This window comes from Vicugna pacos, chromosome 1 (assembly GCF_048564905.1).
Source record: "Vicugna pacos chromosome 1, VicPac4, whole genome shotgun sequence".
Taxonomy (NCBI): Eukaryota; Metazoa; Chordata; class Mammalia; order Artiodactyla; family Camelidae; genus Vicugna; species Vicugna pacos.
Genome location: NC_132987.1, coordinates 114,179,569 through 114,192,885, shown reverse-complemented (window position 1 = coordinate 114,192,885; position 13,317 = coordinate 114,179,569). Strand labels below are relative to the sequence as shown.

Genomic DNA, 13,317 nt, shown 5'->3' with positions numbered 1-13,317 from the left:
CAGTCCAAATGAAATGGGTGTGCTTTTTTCTTTTTTATCAAGGTGGGAGATTGTGATATAGAAATAAGCAAATTCCCTTGTGGATGGCAATCGGGCCGCCTAACAGCTGCAGCGAGTCTGCTGTGGGTCTCTTTTGCCTGTTCCTCGGGAATAGCCCAATAATGACCCCATTATTTTAACCCTTCAACGTCAGCTGTGTTTGATAGCTGGCTTGGAAAAACCTAGCATGTGTCAAACAAAGAGAGCATGAAAAAAACAAAGCAAAAAACCCCCACCCCCAAACCAGGAACTGCTCCCAAAGCAGCTGCTGGCAGCATTACCTGATACGCAGGTTTTATTTATACCCTGGTTTCTAAGCCACAACCTCTAGAGGGCCAATGCTTGGGACACAGGGGTGTTTTCACGAAGCAGAGTCAATTTACGTTCTAGAGTGAAAGCAGTGAAAACCTTAAAACATTTTTTTCCAAAAGGCAGATACAGAATTATGGAAATCTCTAGATTTTCTTCTTTGAAAAGTTAGTTTTGTTTTTTTTTTAACTTTTGGTCTATTTTGGGGGAGTTTGGGGAGGAGCCATGATGGGAGTGATGGGGATTAATGGGGAACAGAAAATTGTAGAAGTGGGTCTCAGATCGACAGTACAAGCTCCTTTTCCTGGCAGGGCCCAAGACTGGGGGAGTCAGCCCTCACTGGGAGGGATTCCCCCGCAATGCTGACAAAACCCAGGTCTGAGCTGAGCGGAACAGGGCTGGGGAACATGCATGCGCAGTTACAACAAATTAGGATTGTGGTTTGAGTTTTCTAATCCTTGGAGGAGGGCTTCTTTTGTCTTCAGCCTGGTCCCAAATTGGGCTTTTTCATCCCATTTTGCTTTTTATCTAATCAATCACTTAAAACATCCGAGTGCTAAGGAGTCTAAAATTATTCTAATGCCGTTTTAAGTTAGCTGATAAAAGAAACGAAGAACCAAAACAGATAAAAACCGGGTGCTTTGTTCCTACCTGTGTTCTCAGACTACCAGTTCTCCTAAATAAATGGTGCAAGAGATGGGAAATTCTGGAAAAGAGCCAAAGATGCAAACAGAAAATGGCCATAAGAACAGCAACCTGGTGGTTCTTCCTATACACCCAATAGCTCATTAGCTGCCTTGGAATTAGAGGTTTTTCTGGTGGAATCTGGCAATTTTCCTCTCACTTTGACGTACAAATTGGAATGAATGAAAGGGAAATTTTAGGAGAGTGTATTTTTACTTTTATTTTTGACGGAGGTATTGGGGATTGAACCCGGGACCTTGTGCATGCCAAACGCATACTTGACCACTGATCTATACCCCTCCCCCCTTTAGGAGAGTTTTAAGGCCATAAAACTCTCTGTGCCCTTGGAAAGTTCCGGGTACAGATGGACTATCATCTATTATTTGGAGGGGACTTTAGGAAGGAGATGAGGAAGAGGAATAAACAGAACTGGGTGTTACTGAGTTTAAGGTGGTATTTAATTCTTTCCTGCCTAAAAGAAAATTTACGGATGCGGGATTCATCCACTTACTCTGTACTGCCTTTTCCCTTAATCACAATTCTTTCAATTTCTTTGAGAGAGTGGATCAAAGGTGCCAGGAACTGGGGGTTAGAAGTCAATAGTCTGAAGGTCAAAGACGCTGTGTTTTCTTTCCCTCCTCCCCTGCTTCGAAAAATGTTCTAGAATAAAGGCTCCTGGTTGCGGTGGTGATTTGTGGTTAGTATCATTAGACTTCTGGCTTGGATTAATGTGCTAATTAGTTTCTGGCCTTGACTTTTTCCAATTAAAGCATAGAGGCCTTGGTGCTAAACACCTGGGCAGATTACCTAATTAGATGACAGATACGTACACAGTTGTTCACAGGTAATTATTTTAACTTTCACTGCTTGTTTGGCATTAAACACACTGATGAAAAGGGCATCCGTTCTACCCTGCTAACCTCAAAATGCCAGCTCATTGGCACAGAAGCTGGTACTAGGACTGCCTCCTAACCAGACAATGCTGAGTCCTTTTTGGTGAATATGTGCAGAAATGACAGATTTGGGGTTTTCCCCCCTAAATATGGGAGAAAACATACAACCTAGTCATGCTCACTCTGTCTCCTCCATGTTCCTTTGAGAAGGCAGTTTCCTTTGATGGGTTGAGCAGAACTTGGACGCTCTCCCTGGGTGCACAACACTCTTGGGTATTTTTGGAAGCATGCTTTTCCATTCCAGTGCTGAATAATTTGGGGGGAGACTCATTGCTTTACATGTGAGATGTATTCTCTGGTTTAGAATTCAGAATCAAAAAACTCAACTTCTGCCCCGTTTATATTCTTAAAAAAGGAAAAGACTGAAAGCTACTAGGATCCTTTCATCCAGGGGAGTGGCACCATGATCATTCCCAACTTGCATGTGCTGGCGGGAAGGGTCACATAGTAATGCAGATGGATAATCCTGAGGAACAGACAAGGGCTGTGGTGCCTTTGGGCCAGTGAATCCCAATCCAACGCTCAGTTTCCTTGTCTGTGAAATGGGCTCGTGATAGAGTTGCTGTAAGGATTCAACCAATGTTATGTATAAGTACCTAGATGAGTGCCTGGCTCCAGTAGGCACTCAGAATGCTAATTCCATTCGCTCCAGGAGTCCCCCAGGCTGGTTGCTGGCCCGGCTGGCATCTGCATGGGCTTCTAGACCAGTCCTCCTGACATAGGCTCCAGTCACAGCCACCCAGTTTCAGACCCTTCCCTGGTCCCTGAGTGCTTACAGAAGATAAAATCCAAAGATGCTGTTGAGGTTCCCCATGATCTGCCTCCAGCCTGATTGTGGTTTCCCTTCTGCAGCGTCAGTCCTTTCCCGCCGCACTGGTCTTCCCGTTCTCTCTCCTCCCAGGTGGTTTGCTCTGGCCCCTTTCCCCGTTTATGTTGCTTCCCCTGCAGCAGCCTCTTGCCGTTTCCTCCTGGTGGGACCTCACCCCTCAACAGAGGACGGACTTGAGGGCTCTGCCTCACTGCCGGACACAGCGCAGCCCTGGGGGCTGGGTCAGCGGGGTGGGCTCTCTGCGGCCGTGGGAGTACACCTCCGCTAGGTGGGCCAATCCGATGGGCTCCCCCAGGCACTTGGCACTGGGCTGAGTCAGGTGCTCAGGGTGGCTGGACCTGACCCTGGACCTGGCTGCTGGTGATGGTCCTTTCCTGCTGTGGGCAGGGGAGGCCGTGTGAAGCAACTCCCCCAGCATCTCCCTCTCCTCCCCCGGCACCTGTTCTCTCCACCGCTCCTACCGTCCACGCTGCACGTGGACGTAGGAATGCACCTCCCCAACCCTGCTCCCCACGACCCCAAGGAGACTGCTCCTGGTCCTTCTATTCGCACAGCCCTGAGCTCACAGTTGGAAGTTGGCTGTTGAATAAATGGATGAGTGGGTAAGTGAATGCTGGGTAGGAGGGAGGGGCCCTAACCCTAGATCAGGGAATCACCTGGAGAATGTGTTAAAATGCTGATCCTCTGGCCTCTCCCTGAATGAGCAGTTCCCCAGAGGGCCTGAGAATCTGCTTTGTAACAAGCCCTCCGGATGCTTTGATGCAGGTGGTGTGAGAATCACAGAGGTCGGTCACTACCGACTCCTGGGTCTGCCCCCGGTGCCAGTTCTCACAGAGTCTCACGTGCAGTGCGTTCACCGGGGCCAGGCTGTTCCTCACATGTGGTTTCACCCTGAATAACGGCCTGCGAGGCAGTGGTCCTCCAGTTCGGCAGTGCTGAATCGCAGGCAGGTGAAGTCCCTGGCTGGAGCCTCTGGGTGAGATGTCCACAGAGATGCTCTGGCCCTTGGGTTCCTCGGAGACCCTTCCTTGTTTGAGGAAGTCTCTGTCTCTTGAGTCTGCTGCTCCTCCAGGAAGCACCCAGACATTTGCTTCCCCAGCCTCCCTTGCCACATGGGACCTGGCTCCCTCAGTCGGACACTCCTCCTTGAAGTTTGGTTCAGGTCTGACAGACTCCAAGAAACATCTGCATGGACCCTCCTGGGTGGGGTGGGGGCAGAGACATCCAGCTCTTTGGGGGCAACCATGGCAGAAGTTGTAGCACCGAATGCAGTGTCCAGTGTCCCTGGTATGAACTTCATGGGTCTCTGCCCAGCAGGAGTGGCATAGACTCTTGGCCACAAAGCTGTTGTTCTGGTACCTATTACTGTGTAAGCAACACTGCAAAACCCAGAGGCTTAAAACTGCAGTATTTAGTTTGCTAATGAATCTGCAATTTGGGTAGGGCTCGGCAGGGACCATCATTTCTGTCCCACTCAGCACTGGTTAGAATGACTGGAAGGCATGGTGTGGGGGGGTGGTGAGGGAGTCTGGGGCCATCAGGCTTGCCCATCGGCATGGCTGGTGGTTGATGCTGGCTCTTGTCTGGGCCCTTCCCTGGGCCGTGGCCACAGCACCTATACGTGGTCTTTCCATGTGGCTGCTTGGCTTCCTCACAACATGGTGGCAGGGTTCCAAGGGTGAACGGAGAGAGAGAGGGGGGCAGAGACGGAGACAGAGAGAGACAGCCAGCAGAAGCTGTGTCACTAAGCTTCAGAAGTCATGCAACCAGTAAGGCTGGCCCACATTCAAGGAGAGCAATTAGATTCCACCTTTGATGAGACAAGTGTCCAAGAGTTTTCAGACAGGTTTTGAAATGGGCACAGCTGGCCTATCTGGTTCCCTCCCTTCCCTGAGCTTCTGTGAGCTAACCCCTAGGTTAAAATAAACTCCTAGGTTTAAGCTATCCGGAGTTGTTTCTGTTACCTCATTCATATGGCTGGTATGGGCGGGGCCAGGCTACACACCCAAATCTGTCTGATTCCAAAGCCATTCTCCGAATCCCATCTTGTCTGCTTCTTGGAGGACACAAGAGTAGAGCTCTCGTGGCCGATTAACTCATTCATTCAACCACGCAGCCCAAACTCATATGTTTAACAAGTACCACCCCTTTGCCAGGCCCTGAAGATACAACAATGAGCACACTTCCCTGCATTGTGTGTACAGCCTGATGGGAGGTATGGCACATAGTGAGACTGCTACAAGGCAGTGCAATGGGGGTAAAACAGGGAAACTCCAGGATCACAGGAGGGTCACCTAACCCAGAGGAAGGAGGGGGTTGAGGAAGGTCTCCTCGGGAGATGGCATCAAATCTGGGACTTGAAGAATAAGTATGAATGAATTAGGGTAGTGGTGGTGGTGGTGCTGGTGAAAGAACGCATCAGCATAGAGAACAGGATGTGCAAAGGCCCAGGGGCAAGCAGAGTCCTGCCCCTTCACAGGAGTAGGGGGGTTCTATGTAGCTGGAGCTCTGGGCGGAGGCTGGAGGAAACAGAGACATGAAGCTGAAGAGGTGAGTTGGGGGCAGGTCTCGTACGGTCTTCAGTAGCCTGGTCACTTAATTTAAGTTCAACCATAATGTTGGACATCAGAAGTACTTGGGATGGGGGGGAGTAGGATTATCTGTATAAAGTCAAGGGCCCACATTTAAATTTTGAGCATTCAAAGAATTATACCAGGATATCATTCAGAGACTGACTGCCTGAACTGATGCTCATTCATTCATTCCACACATATTTATCTGAGAGCCTCCTTGCACTCCAGTCCTGACACAGTTTGATGAGAAGGATAGCTGGCGTGGCAGAGTGCATTTTTCTGTGACCTATGAAGGGAATGCTGCTTTCTTTCCAATGGATACGCCAGTTACCCTGTGGTCTGGACAAGGTGTCAACTTAATGCCAGCAATGTGGAGACAAACACTAACTGGCCAGAGTCACAGATGTGGGGCCATCCAGCTGCTCAAGCATTACTACCTTGGCTGTAAATGGGCTGTAAATCCAGCTGGTCACCTTCCTCTTATGGAAACACAAGACCAACAGAATTTCTTCACACAGAAAGGGAACAACACACATGCTTCCTGTTGCCCTTTGGATCGATGGCCTGAAAGAAGCAGGTGCAGGTGAAATCTCCTCTTGACTGAAGGCACGTGAGCAACGAAGACGGTCTGATGATGGGCACAGACCTTTAGCCAGAGCACCCTCATTGTGCTCTTTCAGTTTCCAGTTCACTCAGCTCTTGGGAGCATCTGTAAGTTACTGCATGCCGACAACTGGAGGGGAGGACGATTGCCTTCTGATTTGCATAGATGTGTGCACTGATCCCAGATCAACAGTTTCAGAAATAAGTTAAAATACAAACTAAAGTTCTAGAGTTTCACTGGCTGACATCAACATGGTGAACAACTTTCTGTTCAAACAACCAAGGACGAGGCAAGGGGGCTGGACAGTGAGGCTGAGAAGCTGGGGTGTCTTCACCACGTAGGAGCTGATGTCCTGGTGCTGGGCCTGGTGACCCACCTGAGATTCTGATGTGGTAACTTCCAGTGTATGCAATGTGGGTAACTGACCCAGGGCTTGAATGGTACAGTGTAATGATGCAGAATAACGATGGGCAATTCTTAGTCAGCACGGGAGGCTCTAACCAAGTACCATAGACCGAGTGGCTTAAACAACAGAAATGTATTGCTCATCATTCCAGAGGCTGGGAAGTCGAAGATCAAGATGCAGATAAGGTAGGTTTCATGTGAGGTCTCTTTCTTTGTCTTGTAGACAGCCACCATCTTGCTGTGCGCACACATGACCTCGTCTTTGTGTGTGTGCTCAAGTGGAGAGAGAGAACAAGCTCTCTGGTGTCTCTTCCATTTCCTATCAGGGCACTAATTCCATCATGAGAGCCCCAACCTCATGACCTCATCTAACCCCAATCACCTCCCAGAGTTCCCATCTCCAAATACTGTCACATTGGGGGTTAGGGCTTCAACACACAAATTCTTCAGGGGCAGGAGGGACAGAAACAGTCAGTTCATAACAACAATGGACAAACAATAAAATTGCTAGCCTACATAAAAATAAGCCCTGTTACTATCTCTTTTCATATTTGTTCAATCATCTAAGAATTTTAGGGGATAATGTGAAATGTAGCAGTACATAGATTTTGCTTGCTGAATTCAAGAGGCTGGATATATTTCTTGATTAAGTGTCATCAACTTTGGTGAAAAGGATTGAATTCAAAGGTTGCAAATGGGACAGTGAAAAAGCAAGTTGCCATTTAAATATGACAAGATTTCACATAAAAATTCTAGATTTATTACTTCTCTCGATACATTGCAAGAGCTAGCTCAGTTCTGACATGGAGCCATGGCTGGAGCAGCAGCTGCCCACTTCTGGTCATCCTAGTCCCCCTTGTCTTCAGTGGGGTTCCCTGGGAAGCCACCTCACATGGGAATTTATAGTCAGGAGTGTTTTGGGGCGTGGTCTCAGGGTCATTACTGGTGTAGAATGGAGGAAGGATTGGATGGCGAAACTGAATCAAGACAAGGTCAGTCAGTCACAACCATGGGCTCAGCCCATCCCAGAGGAGAGGATGATAGGATGGTCTTTCAAGGTTGTCCTGTCTCAAGGGAAGGAAGCCAGACCTTTATATCCCACTTTGACCATTGCTGGACATGGGCTGATTCCTAAGAAGAGGCATGACCTTGGGCAACATGGCTGTTTTCAGCTGAGCCCAGTTCCCCCAGAGAGTGACCCCACTGAGAGCCACCAGCTCACGCACTCCCAGCAGTGTGCCCATCCTTCAGGACGTCCGGGAAGCACACCACAGCATCTACTAACACCCACCTCCATTGCCTCCTTGGGCCTGAGAACAGTGTCACTTGTCATTTGTAGTTGCCCTTGCACTGTGGTTTGTCTGATGGTAGAGATGGTGTCTCTTTTACCTATGTCTCTAGCTGAAGTGACAACAAAACACCCACGGAAGGCTGCCTGTTTCAAGAAAAAAACAGAAGAAAAACATTGGTCCTGTTGGAAGTGAAGAATATTCATTCCTATGTGATTTGCAAACACTCCACCTGTTCCACTCATCTGTGTCACTTGCCGACCACTGTGAGGACTTGGGTGTTTGCCCCTGGGGAAGGCTTGGCAGGGCCAGCAGTCATGGGGGACCACTTATTTCAACAGGAACCAGGGAACCTCTGACTGCACTGTTCTTCTCCACATCTACTCCCAGGATGGACCCGGCCCGGCTGGAAGGGCTTTTTAATGGAGTGTCTCTAGAGACATTGATTCTGCGCTGTTTGCAGTGGATTCTCTTAGTTTCCTGTTGTCTCCAACAGAAAAAAAATGTGTGATGTATTTCTGTGTAACATATTGTTCCAAAATTTAGTGACTACGGTTAACAAAGGGGACGGAGGGCGGAGGGAAGGATAAATTAGGAATTTAGGGATTAACAGATACACACTACTATATATAAAATAGATAAACAGCAAGGACCCACTGTATAGCACAGGGAACTGTATTCAAAGTCTTGTAATAATCTAGAACAGAAAAGAACCTGAAAAAGAATATATATGTATATATATGTGTGTGTGTGTGTGTGTGTGTATAACTGAATCACTTTGCTGTACACCTGAAACTAACACAACATTGTAAATCAGCTATACTTCAATTTAAAAAAAAAAAGAAAATAGGCCTTTGCATTTTAAAATCCAATCCTTGGTGAGGAATGGAACTGATGCAGACATAGCTCAGATATAGGAGAGGAATAATGATGTAAGAACAAGGCTCTTTGCTTCTGAATTAGAAAAGGATGCTTCAGGCTGTAGGAAGAGGATGATTGGAGGAAAAGTGGGTGCATGAATATTTGTGGTCCCTGGGAAAAAGCCTTCTGTACCCCCTCCCTCACTGACTGATGACTGAATCCAGTTGGGGTTAAAAAAGTGGTTTGTGGGATGGATGAGTACAGGGGCTTGGCCTCATGCTTTAGATTCTAAAGCAGCAGCAAGAGCCTAGACAGAAATGAGACTATGGGTTGAGCTGGGATCTAGGCTCTGCCTTAGAAGCCTCAGAGTCCCTTGGAGGCTGAGGGCTACAGGTGTGGTGGCTGGTGCAGAGGGGCCCAGCTCCCGGATGCGTGCTGCCTCCCACCCTGTCACCTTGGAGCCCGGTGAACCCCTCTTCCCTGAAATAGAAATTAGTCCTGGATAAAATTTAGCCAAGTAATGGACTTTCTGCCAGCTGAATGGGGCCTTGAAGGAGATTTTAAGTGGTGTTACTGTTGTATAATAAAGCCTGTGACTGGCTTTTGTTTCTGGGAGCCTCTAAATTCTTGGAATTTCCCAGGTAACAGGAGTGTCTTTGTTACTCATGAGCCTCTTGGATCACACCTGAGTTTTATATACTAAGAGGCAAGATGACTCAGGATGCGGGCTGGTCACCAGAAAGCCAGCCAGGTGATCAGCAGGTTGGGGTTTGGGCCAGCCTGACCTCTGGGGGAGGGACGGAGGTGGGGTTGATTTCAGCCACGTGGTTGGTGAGTCAGTCAATCGTGCTGACGTAATGAAACTCCAGTGAAAAACTCTGGACGTGGAGGCTGGGGGTAGACTGCTGGCTGGCTGACACGTTCGTTCCTGTGCCAGGCAGGTGATGTGCCTGATGCTACGGGGCGGGGGCACAGAAGCTCTGCACTGGGGACCTCTCAGACCTTAGCCGCGTGTGAGCTCTCATTTGGTTGTCCGGGTTTAGATACTTTATAATAAAACTGTGATGATAAGTTATAGCACCTCCCTGGGCTCTGTGAGTCATTCTAGGGAATTATCAAACCCGAGGGGGCCGTGGGAGGCTCTGAATGTGCGGCCAGTGTGCGGCCAGTCGGTCAGAAGTGCAGGTGGCCTGGGAACCCAGGAGTGTGGCTGGAGTCGAGGTGAGGGCCATCCGGGGGAGGGCTGCGCCTTGACTTGAGGGGCCTGCGGGAAACTGGGTGCTTGAGCCAGGACCGTATTTCAGCTGGTGTCAGAAGGGTTATCAAAAAATCAAGTTGCACACTCACAAATGATACCCAAACACCTCACAGGGTTGAGTTTCAAGAAGCAGAGGTAGGAAAGGCAGTTCCCAGGACATAGAAGATCCTTGGTAAATGTCTACTTTTATTGTTTACTATTAATAAAGATTTTGTGGGGGGAAAGTCCTGGTCTGTGACTTCCCCCAGGTAAATCAGAGGTCCTTCATTCTCCCAGATCAACTTCTTTTTCACAGTGAGAGGAGGCGGCGGGAAGGGAGACAGTAAGATTCTCGAAAGTTTCATCTTCCACTCGTTTTTCTTTCACGACCGATCATCCATTCACTTATTAATTTATTCACGGATTATCCCTGCTGTGAGCCTGGTGTGGTCCTAAGTCCCCGGGATGTAAACGTTACTGTCCTCCTGGAGCTTGTGTGTCTTGGGAGCTGGGGTGCGGAGGCCGACTATACACAGTAAATGTGATAAATATAGGTCATTGATGTTATGGGTAAGGAGGTGAAAAGTGCCGTGGGGTAAAGTGAAGTAGGGTTTGAGGGGTGGAGCGCTGGATGGGGGAGATTACCATTTTAAGTAGGGAGGTCGAGGCAGGCTCATTGAGAAGGTGCTGTCTGAGCAAAGACTTGAGGGGGTGTCGGTGGGAGTGGTGAGGACGTCTGGGGATGCGTGCTCTAGGCAGAGAAGCAGCGTTGGCGTGCTGGAGGAGCGTGGCGGGGTAAGGTGTGCAGGGAGCAGCGTCAGCCAGGGGGAGGGTCTTGGGTTCCAGATGAAGTCCAAGAGGGACTGGCGATGGGGTGTGGGATGGGGCAGATCTTGTAGGGCGTCAGGGTGTTGGTGTGGTAAAGACTTTGCTTTGACTCTGAATAGAATAGAGGAGTCCCTGGAGGATTCGGAGCAGCAAGCTGACTTGATCTGACTTAGGTTTTTAAGGAACCATACTGGCTGCTGCGTTAAGAACAGACTGCGTGGGGCAGGGAGACCAGGTGAGGCTACGGTAAGAATCCAGACATTGCATGATGCTGTCCAGACAGAGGTGTGAGAAGTGGTTATATTCTGGATATCCTTTCAAGTTTAGGATTTGCCAACAGATGGGTTGTGGGGTTAGAGGGAGAGCAAGATGCTCCCCTGGTTTTGGCCTGAGCCACAGCTGCCACTCACTCACTGAGATGCAAAAGGCCACAGTGACCTTTTAGGGACCATCTGCTAGTCCTGCAAAGTCATGTCCTGCTTGGGCGTCCCCAGGTGGGTTTGTCACTTTGTATTTCTCCCTAAATAGCCCTGTTTTTTCCAGTCTTTGGTAGAAACTTCCCACGGAGAGCTCTGGCTTTAACTCTACAGACAAATCAGCTGCTTTGATCAGACTGATGTTTGGTTTGTCTATGGAGAGCTCGTTCAGAGTCATTCATCTTGAGTGCTTGTTTAGGAAGTGTGTGTGAATATATATATATGTCTGAGTTTATAAGATGCTTTCAGTTTTGACCATTTGCGAATATATATATATATATATATATTCACACACAAACACATATATATATACACATTCACACGAGTAATGTGGTGGTAATTTAAAACTACACTTAATTTTAGATCCATCCTTTGGAATTGAGCTCTCTTTTTCACATTGCTTCTGTCTCAGTGATAAAAAATATGACTGCTATTTTTCTTTTTAAAATTGAAATACGTTTGACAAGTAACATTGTGTATGTTTCAGACGTACGATGTGTTGACTTGATACATTTATATATTATAATACGATTGCCACTGTAGTGTTAGCTGACACCTCTATGATATCATATAATTATCATTTATTTTTTCATGGTGGGAATAATTTAGATGCAGTCTTTGAGCAAGTCTGATATTTCTAATATGATATTGTTGCCTATAATCGTTATATTGTGCATTAGATCTTGAGGACTCATTTAATTCCAGTTGCAAATTTGTATTCTTAAACACCACCTCTCCCATCTCCCCCACCCCTCTGCCCCCAGCCCCTGGTAACTATCTTTCTCTTAATTCCATCTCTCAGGATCCAAAAATAGTATATTCATTGCACTGACTATCCAAGGTCATTTTGGAATGCATTTGGAAATACTCTATGTCTACCATGTTACATAATCTGTAATCAATTAAATTGAAAATCAGCTACAATATTTTAGCCCAAGAATGTGTCACATGTGGCAGTATCAGGTATTTTAATGATAAACTTATATTTAATTCAAAATTATCTTCAAAATCATTGTTTGGAGTTCAATTTCAAAATAATATTTTAAATTGCTGCCCAATATTACAAAAGGCAATTTGTATAAAGTATGCGGGTAGGGTCGTACCTTCACTTTTTTACATTATTCCGAACTATGTGGATCTTTTTCACTATGAGGATATTTTTGAAACTTTAAAAAAATTTCATTAAAATGTTGTTGGTAATTAAACAGTTTACTAAAAAATATAGTAGCTTTCTCATTCCAGCCAAGTTACTATGTTCTAGCAAGAAACTATAATAAGTAGAGACCATAACACTAGTAGAGATTAGCACTGATTCTAGTGAGAAATGTTCCTTGAATAGATCTCAGAGACTGGGAGACTCAAAACAGCAGGGGTTAAAAGGAGAGCAAACACTGAAGAGAAAAGCCTGGGAGGAGACCCTGAGTGAAAATAACCACCACTTTTAATCTCTGATCTAACACCCACATGGAGCTCCACCTGCAGCTAACTTGAATTTCTTTTAGTTATTAGTATGTTGATAGGGGACCACCCTTATGACAGTATTAATCCACATTAGATTTTAAAGAGACAGAACAATATTAAAGAATAAAAATAAATGAAAATAATTGCAGTTAATTAAAACTACAGCATTCAAAGTTGGAAACTTTTGTGAGGCCAAGTTTCTGAAACAGAATCTCCTAAGAAGCAAGGGAAGGGCATCCAAGCTTAGGTGGGAAGAAATCTGCATGGTCCCTAGCAACAAGACACACCTCTAACAAAAGAGAAGAAAAATGCTGAATAGCCAGTTGCACTTTTAATGATGGCTGGAGAGAAAGGTACACAAAGGGAGTGACTGAATGGACATCCATGAGGAAGTTCGGTTCAGCAGGATATCATTAACACCAAGAACATGGCTTGCACTCAATAAATATTTGTTCAATGAAAAAATGAATGAGTCCATTAGGAATATTTAGAATGTGAAGAAACGGTTCAGAAAGAGAGGGAGAAGGCTGATCAGAGGATAAGGATGAAAGAAGAATTTTTAAAAGGAGGGGCTTATGAGTCAGAAATAAGGAACAGCATGATCCTAGCACAGGATACGTACATCTAGTGCCGACAGTCAGTTTCTCTTACTCATGCACAGAGCACAGTGCCTGCCTCCACAGCAGGTGTTAAACATATATTTAGGTAAAACTATGTTATGCTTCTGTAAATTATCTAATTTTAAGGACAAATGAACCGATTTCTTACA

At 46.6% G+C, this 13,317-nt stretch overlaps 1 pseudogene; it reads right to left on the bottom strand.

Moving 5' to 3' along the window:
• Positions 1-7,133: 7,133 nt before the first annotated feature.
• The window catches only part of LOC140699085 (E3 ubiquitin-protein ligase HERC2-like), a 36,277-nt pseudogene continuing 30,093 nt past the window's right edge, over positions 7,134-13,317 (bottom strand).